The sequence below is a fragment of the Curcuma longa genome, chromosome 17, assembly GCF_044706935.1.
Source record: "Curcuma longa cultivar G26 ecotype Majalengka, Jawa Barat chromosome 17, ITB_CL_G26_1.1, whole genome shotgun sequence".
NCBI lineage: Eukaryota > Viridiplantae > Streptophyta > Magnoliopsida > Zingiberales > Zingiberaceae > Curcuma > Curcuma longa.
The window spans coordinates 1,094,363-1,103,291 of record NC_133877.1 but is presented as its reverse complement, the minus strand read 5'-3'; the positions used below and the strand labels follow the sequence as shown (position 1 = coordinate 1,103,291).

Genomic DNA, 8,929 nt, shown 5'->3' with positions numbered 1-8,929 from the left:
TCAAATATTTGTTGTTGCTTTATTTTATATTATTATGCGTGAGAGATCTCTGATGGATATCTCGCTGAATGATTTGAATTCCAATTTTGTTTCTCAGTATTCTGTCTTATTGATATTGCTTTTACATCATTTATTCTCAATTGTACGTAGGGTCATCTATTCATTCTTAAAGCTTTGAAATTCAACTAGGCCATAACAGTGTTCTGTCATCTTGAGAATGAATTATATTGTTTATTCTGACCTCTTCTATGATCTTGGGTCCTCGAGTATTTCTTCTCAATGTTTCGAAGTTCAATTATACTAGATGGACAGATGATATGCCGCTTGGGTGAGGGCGGTTGGTATATATTTGTTTTGACTATAGGGATTGGGTACCTATGGATCAAGGACCGCTAGTGATTAGTATTCATTAAGTTCTATAGTTAATAATACAACAATGCTCAGCTGAATGATACAAGTTCTATAGTTATACTTCTCTGATTACCTGTTAAAATCATTATGTAGTTACTTCAACCTGTAGCTGTCATGCTCCTGATTACATGCAGGTGCTTGGAAATCTCCATCGCAATCAACCCAAATGTTCTCATTCTCTTGGATCGCAAAGAGTTCCTGAGCTCTTTGACCATCTAAACCACATTCTGTGCTCTCATCAGCATCCAATGCTAGTTCTAGTGAATTCGCAACAAAAATTTCTCCTCCCAAAATGAAGCCCTTTCAGTGAACATCAACAAAGAATCATGTGATAAAAAGCATGAAACTAGCAAAGGCTGCAGGCTATTTGGTATTCAGCTTACTAAAGGTCGCCACCAAGTACAAGAAACACTGTCTGTTCCTACCATTAGAGGAATTGGGGTGGACCAACCAGTGACCTCTTTGGATTCAGAGCAACAATCACAACCATCAAAATCTTTACAGATCTGGTGCACCTGCCGTCACCAATGAGGCAGAAAAGTGCTGTTTGAGGTTATCTCGGGAGATGCAAAACCGGCAATTCAGGAGCTGCACCAAGGTAACCGAATGTCGATCCTCCTTTCAATTGATGTCTTATCTCAATCTATTTACATTTTCCCGTCTGATGGAGTTCTTAAGTAGTGGAAGTAGAGAGTTAAAAGCCCCGCTTTCTTTGTGTAGGTTCACATGCAAGGAATCGCAGTTGGGAGGGCGGTGGACTTAACCAGATTATGCGGATATGCTGAGCTTCTCCAGAAGCTAGAAGATATGTTTAATATCAAGCAAGAGCTTACTACTGCACTCAAGAAGTGGGTGGTTGTCTACACAGATGATGAGAAGATGATGACGGTCGGCGACGACCCATGGCCGTAAGGCTCCCCAATCCTCACAATCTTTAAAGAATCATATCGAAAGTACATTCATTATAGGTGCACTTGAACATCTTGCAGTGAGTTCTGCAGGATGGTGAGGAAGATATACATCTACACGCCCGAAGAAGCCAAGCAACTACTCTCTCCCAAGAGGAAACTCCCTGTGCTCACAGATGCCGATCGGAACTACCTTGCAGACGAGGGTAACGCCGGTGTTGCTTAGAATTGCTGACTTTCTACTCACCAAACAGGGAGGGGCATTCTCCCAAGCTGTTTTTGTTTTGGCCATTAGTAGGTGCAATCAATATGGTAAGTGTATTAAATGGCTGAGCCATTTTTAGCATGGACTAGGATAGCATGATAAGCTTGTCAGGTTGTGTTTTTTTTCTTTTCACCTTAATAAATGGAATGTCTTTCTTTAACTGGAATAGATGACTGATGAAATGCTTAACGTTTGATCATGACTACTGAATTGTATTCATCTTCTAACAATTATTTATGAAATATCAGTTTTTGCAAAAAGATGTTTCAGTTAATCTGCTTCAGTGGCTAATTAAAAATCGCATCTTTCCCCCATTGGCGAGGCAAGAATGGAGGAAGAAAAACAAACCATCCTGCCCTTATTCGAGGAAGGTGCGTTCCTGTAAGCGTCTCGAAGGCGCTCGAGGAAGGCGAGCATCTCGGAACTGCCAGCGCCGGCGCCGTCGCGCATGAGAAAACCGACCGTCTTGTCGGCCTCAGTGTGGGAGTGCCACACGTAGTGGCATTTGACCTCGGGGAGCTTATCGAGGGCGAGGGCTTGAAAGTCGTCCTGGCTGTCGCCGCTGTAGGAGTGGACGAGGTCGTTGTCCTCGGAGATGCCAAAGAAGACGATATTTCCCGGCGGAGGGGATTTTGGATCCATTGCCATTGGGAGCACCGTCGAAGGATCTCGGAGTGGAATGCTGCCTGGCGGAGGGGATTTCGGCCCCGATGCCACTGGGAGCGTCGTCGGAGGGTCTCGGAATGGAAAGGAGGCGATCGCCGGCAGATCGAGATCCTTGGAAGGGAGGAGGGATAACGGATTCGAAGACGACGGAAGAAGGAGAGGGGGAGGATGCCCTTGAGGATCGGAGCTACTTGCGAGACAAAGCTTGGAGAATGGTTGCGATTAGGCCATGTGACGTTTCATCTCCCTCCTCCTCTTCCCCCCATTACCAAGACGCAGTCGTTTTGCTGTGAAAGTAGCAGCGCTGGAAGCCAAAAAAACCCAAAAGAGGGATTTTTACCGGGCAGGGATGGCGGAGGAAACCGAGTACTATGACATTCTCGGTGTCAGTCCGGCGGCTTCAGAGGAGATCCGCAAAGCTTACTATGGAAAGGTGGAAGTCAGTTCTATGAGCTTCCTGGTTTTTTTTCTTCCCATGGATTGTGATTGCTTCAGGCAAGGCAAGTTCATCCGGACAAGAATCCAAATGATCCGAAAGCCGGAGAAAAATTTCAGGCAAGTTCAGTTCGTTTTGTTTTGTGCTATCATGGAGAAATGAATTTAGGTGAGTTTTCAACTTTAGTAATGGTTGAAGTTTGTTGAGTTGTTGATTCTATATTTTGGACAGACACTTGGGGAAGCCTACCAGGTGCTGAGTGATCCAGTGCAGAGAAAAGCTTATGATGGTTTTGGTAAAGAAAGTGTTTCGAGGTGAGCAATTTCATTCTTCACAGATCCATAGCCTTTTTAAGTTTTGGAAATAGTCATGTCACACAACTGGAGACCTTCATTAAAATCCACATCTAGAAGATTTTGCAACAACTTTTGCGAAGAAATTTAAAAAAATAATTTATCATAAAAATTTTTTGCAACGAAACGTTTTTAGTGGGTAATAGGTCGTTAAATTCTACGATAAATAATGTAGATTCGTCATAAATTTTACGACTAATTAATATTTCGTCGTCAAATTCATTATAATTTTGCAACGAAAATATACTTTATCGCAAAATTCACTCATATGTAAATCTACTACGAAAATCGATTTTCATTGTAGATTGCGATGGAAAATGGTGTTTGACGTAAATCTACGACGAAAATAGATTTGTTGCCAAGCGATGCAACAAGTTTTCGTCACCAATTTGCGATGAAAATAGTTTTCGTCACAAATCGATGACGAAATCATTTTTCATCATCGATTTCGTCGTAGATCAACGATGACGAAATTGGGTTTTGGGTGCCAATCGCCAAACATGCTTTTTCTATTATTGGATAACAATAAAAAATCTAAAATTTCAAAATGGATGAAGAATAGACCATAGGTACCATTGAGACTGACCAACCGGCCACGCCCGGCTCGCCTCAGCACCCGCGCTCGGCTCGTCTCAGCGGTCGGTCGACCTATCTCTGCGGTCGGGCCTATTGCCTCAGCGGTCGACCCGCCTCAGCAGCAAACCCACCTCAACGTTAGACCCGCCTCAACGGCCGACCGGTCAGGCTCATCGGCATTTCGACCGGCTAGCCTCATCGGTCGGCGACCCGAATTTACATTGAGAAATGAGACGGGAGAAGAGGGGAGGGGAAAGGAGAGGGGAGGAAGTTTACCGCCATACCTATCGAAGCCCTCGTTCAACGTCGTCGCCGCCGCTGCCAAGAAGTAAAGGATTAGGGATCTGGGTATCGGGCGGAATGAGGGTGTTAAGTTAGGGCTTTTGGCAACAAATTTAAATTCGTCATCAATTTCGTCGCCAAATTGACGATGAATACTCTGTTCGTTGCCGATTTGGCGACGAATCCTCTGTTCGTCGTCGATTTGTTGCCATATTGGCGACGAATCATGGATTCGTTGCCAAATTTGGCAACGACCAAAAAATTTGTCACCAAATTCCCATCACGTGGAGCGGAAATTTATAAGGGAATGCGATAAATTTTAAATCCATCGTTAAATTGCGATGAATTTGGCGACAAAAACAGTTTTAGCGATGAATTTGATGACGAAATATATTTGTTGTTAATTCTACGACTAAAATATTTTTGTTGCAAATATCATCGTCAATTGGCAACGATGAATTATTTTTTTCGTCGCTAAGTTTGTTGTAGATTTACGACGAATTATTTTTGTCGCTAATCAACTGTTTTTTTGTAGTGTGAGTGCTTGGCATGGATTTGAAGGTCTCAAGAACTGTTCTGGTGGAATCAATCAAATAAAATGTTAGAGTGTAGACTATAAACTATCTCAAAGTCTAACTATGCCTTGGTAGTTGATTTCTTTTGGTTCACCTAATTGATGTGCCACTAGACCAAAAAATTCTCATGTTGCATATGGATATCTGCTCCATTACTTTGAATAGGTTCTCAGTTAGATACTATCCCACAAAATTCTTTTTCTCAGATTTAATATTGCATGAGTATTAATTTTCTAATTTAATGTTCTTGTCGGAGATGATTGTCACAGCCAGATTTCTGTTTTGGTGCCTGTATTTTCTGCAGTTTCCTCTACTCTATACTCTTCCAGTTTTTAGAAAAACTGAGAGACACTAATGTTTTTCCCTCGTATTCAGTAGATGTTGACTAATGGCTTATCTGTTATTTTAATATTAATTATTTTACTATAAACCTTAAAATCATTTACGTTATTATCAGACTTCAGTAAATGGGGCTTGAATTTAAGTTACTTGACTAGGTTTATTTCATTGATAGTTTTTCTTTTTCCTAATCAAACTTTCAGGGAAAATATGTTAGATGGCACAGCCATATTTACCCTTCTTTTCGGGAGTGAACTTTTTGAAAATTACATAGGGCACCTTGCTGTGGCCTCAATGGCATCATCTGAATTAACAAGTCAAAATGACAGTTCAGAGAAACTTCAAGATAGATTGAAGGTATGTGCAAAAAAACAATTTGATCTATTTATAGTCATTACGATGACTAAATTCTTTGTTTTTGATAGACTGTGATCTTTGTAACATATTAGATGAATGAAGAACACTTATTTATTGTAGAAAGTAATTTCTTTTTGGAAAGGCAGAGGGAGACCTCAGTATGTACTCTTATTGCTGAGCCACTATTAACTTTCTCCATATGATCCATTTTGTATAATTTCTACAACATTCTTTTTGTTTTTGTAAAGAACTGTTTTGATTTTGAATGATATTAAGGTGTTCGATTCAGTGTGCTCATTACTGATAATTCTTTTACACATCTTTGTTATATTCACAACTGTGTTGTCCTCTTTATCATCATGTAGGCTGTGCAAAGAGAAAGAGAGGAGAAACTTGCTAGGTTCTTGAAAGATTTTCTCAATCAATATGTTTCTGGTGATAAAGAAGGATTCTTCCATCGTGCAGAGTCTGAAGCGAAGAGGCTTACCAACACAGGTTAGTGTCTGCCAACTGTTTCGATAGATCTATAACTTGATGTGCTCATTGCATCTATGTTTCATCGATGATACACCTTGCATGAGACATCCTTTAGTTCCAAGCACATTTCGTGAATATTTATTTTCTCTATATTCCTAAATTAGTCCCAAGTACATTCTTCGTAGATGAAAGTGTAACTAAACTTCTCAGATTAGGGAGGATGGTAGCTATCTATCTTTCAAGAGCCACAATTCTCTTTCCTCTAGATGTAGGCTTGAATTCATCATATTCAATAGCTTAAGATGCTATATGTTTCTCGATATTCTACCTTTTCAATCGTAATATCCAATTGCAGCCTTTGGAATAGAGATTCTACAGACAATCGGTTATGTATCTCGGCGTGCCATTTTTTGCTGAATGGGTGAGACACAAGGGGCATTTGCGGAAATCACAAATATCGGCTGCTAAAGGTCTCGAGTTCTTCTTCTCTCATCGTTGTTCTTTTTGAAGACACTTCATTCATACAAGTAACTTGACCATTAAACACTGGAATAGGTGCTTTTCAGTTACTACAAATTCAAGAAGATATATGCACACAACTCAACAAAGATGGTACAATTACAGACAAGGATGTCGAATATCATACCAGGATAAACAAGGATCTGATGGTAGATTCATTGTGGAAACTTAATGTTGTCGATATCGAAATGATACTTGTACATGTGTGCCAAATGGTATGTTACAGATAGCTATTGTATAGTTTACCCTCAATGGGCGAAATCCATTCTGTATTGTAGCTAAAAAAACATTCGAGTGTTTACCATGCCGGCAAAATTTTTCATTTGATTTTACATTATCATCGAATGCAGCTGCAAATCTTCTCAAATAAATCATCAACACTGAACATGAGTTCTGTATTGTCCGTCGTAATGTCTTACTGCTCAAAGACTTTTATCTTACATCGGCTGAAATATTTGTAGGCTTTGCAAGAAATCAATGTCAAGGAGGAGGAATCGAAGTCTCGCATGGTAGCTTTAAAGATTCTTGGAAAGATTTTCCAGGTGAATAACTTACTGTTGCTTTTCGATGCATTTGTGATCTAAAATTAGTATTCCTTGGGTTACTGTCTCCAATTGTTCCCTTTTTGTGGTGCTCAGGGTTGCCCCTTGAAGAAGAAAAAGTATGCCTTGCCTGCTCTGGCCGCAAAAGAAAAAATAGTTCAAGAAGATGATGACACTAATTCCGACTCTAGTTCAGTTCAGGATTCTCTGAGGAGGCTTCCATATCGAAGTGGGTCTCCATATCAAACAGCTAGTGTATGGTTGTTCTTGTCGGTTCGAGAATAAACACAACCCGCAAAAGCTAACCTCTTTGTGGTTTCAGGGCATTGGAAGATTCTTTAGATGCATTTGTAACCCTGCATATGATGTGGATGATGATCATGAGCCACCAAGTAAGTGATGCTGAGGCGAGTTCGATGCTGATTTCGACGACTGAAGTGCTCGAAGAATCGAGTATAAAGATCAGTAAAATTAGCACCATTTGTTGGTAAATGCAGCTTAAACACTTAAATAGTCTTCATGGTTTGATTTGAATTTCCAATGTGTAAATCAAACAGATCTATGAATTAACATCTTTTATCATCCTTTCATAAGATTTTTAATGCTTAATCAGATTATGGAGCATTACAATACTGCAATTAGTTGGAGACGCTGATCCTATAGCAACTCCTAGTAGAGGATCCATCTCTGTGCAGTATGAGCAGCCTCTTCAGCATGGCCTTGAGGATCGACACCAGCCTCGTCGACGTCCTCCGGCGATCGACCACCGCCATGCAGCACCTCCCCTGGCCGACCCGCTCGCACGACAAACGGTGCAGCTCCTCGTTGAAGTCCTCCCATAGCATGCCCATCCTCTCCTCGTACTCATTGTCGGTGCCGGTGCCGGTGCTGACTTTGTGATCTTCCTCGGCCGCCATCGCGGCCGCGGCCTTCGGGAGCAGATGGAACCAGAGAGGGGAGGAGCAAGTTTGGTCAACGGCAATGGCGGGGAAGCTGAACTCCTCCTCCATATCTGAACTAATGGAGGGAAGGGAGGAGGCGAGCAACTCAATAATTAAGAGAGGTTAGTTCAACAAATCCAAATGATAATTAATGTCATTTTGGTCTCATTAAGTAGGTACGCATAATCTTTTATTCACGAGAAATAGGCACAAAAATTGAAAATTAAAAATAATATAATACAAATTAACTGATAAATCAACTTTAGAAAACTTTTAGCATTAGAGATTTTTTTTTTTTTAAAAACTATAATTAATTTGAGATTAATTTACATAATTTTAAATTAATATGGTTCGCACGATTGCAACGAGGTGAATTAGGACTGTTAAGATAGGCATTATCTTCTAGTGTAGTAGGTGAAGAAGGTCGACCTTTCATCCTAAAGAAATTTTAGGATTTAGGATTTAGGATTTAGGATTTAGAGTTTAGAGTTTAGGGTTTAGAGTAATGGTGCCGCGGTAGGACATCCAGGTTGTCATCCAGGCACATGCGATTTGATCCTCAACTATGATGTATTTATAGGAATTTTCCTTCAAATAGGGAGTATAATCAAAGGATGTTGGGCGTCTAAGTTGACCGTTGTATGTACTTCCCGATTTACTCTGGTGGTCGATGGGAGATTTCCATGAGACTGGATCGGTCACTCCCAGATAGTCAATCAGGCTAATTGAAATTTATTATTTTGTAAAGAAATTTTTGCACAAAATTGTTATCTAAGATATTGTAATCTATGAGAAGGATAGTGTCAAAGATGAGGGAGGGAGAAAGATACATTGAATTATTATTATTTTTTATTATTTATTTATTTTTTAATAATTTATATATTTAAATTTTATTCAATTAATTTTAAAGATAAACGGTCTATTCTTACCTTCCTCTTATGTTACATTATATTTACAAGAGTATACGATAGAGAAGGATATGTAAAAGAAAGAAGGTGTCAATGGCTTGTCAATTAATTAATTAGGTGATTCATTTATGGCTTCTAACTATTTATTTACGTGTAATCAAAGTAAATTAAAGTTAATGTTGGCCTAGGCTTAATTAATTTCGCATTAACGTTGATGCAAAGAAAGAGGGCTATATTTATTTCATGCCTATCCCTATAACTTGGATGAAAGGCAACGGGAAGATACTGACTCAACCGAATTAAGTGAGTTAATAAGTTTCAATCATGACGAATTAAATTATCATCTTTTATATAAACATCATTAATTATTGTAT

General features: G+C 39.6%; 1 pseudogene; it reads left to right on the top strand.

The window, feature by feature from the left end:
- The first annotated feature begins 2,599 nt into the window (after positions 1 to 2,599).
- LOC141848389 (chaperone protein dnaJ 10-like) lies at positions 2,600 to 7,560 on the top strand (annotated as a pseudogene).
- Positions 7,561 to 8,929: the final 1,369 nt, after the last annotated feature.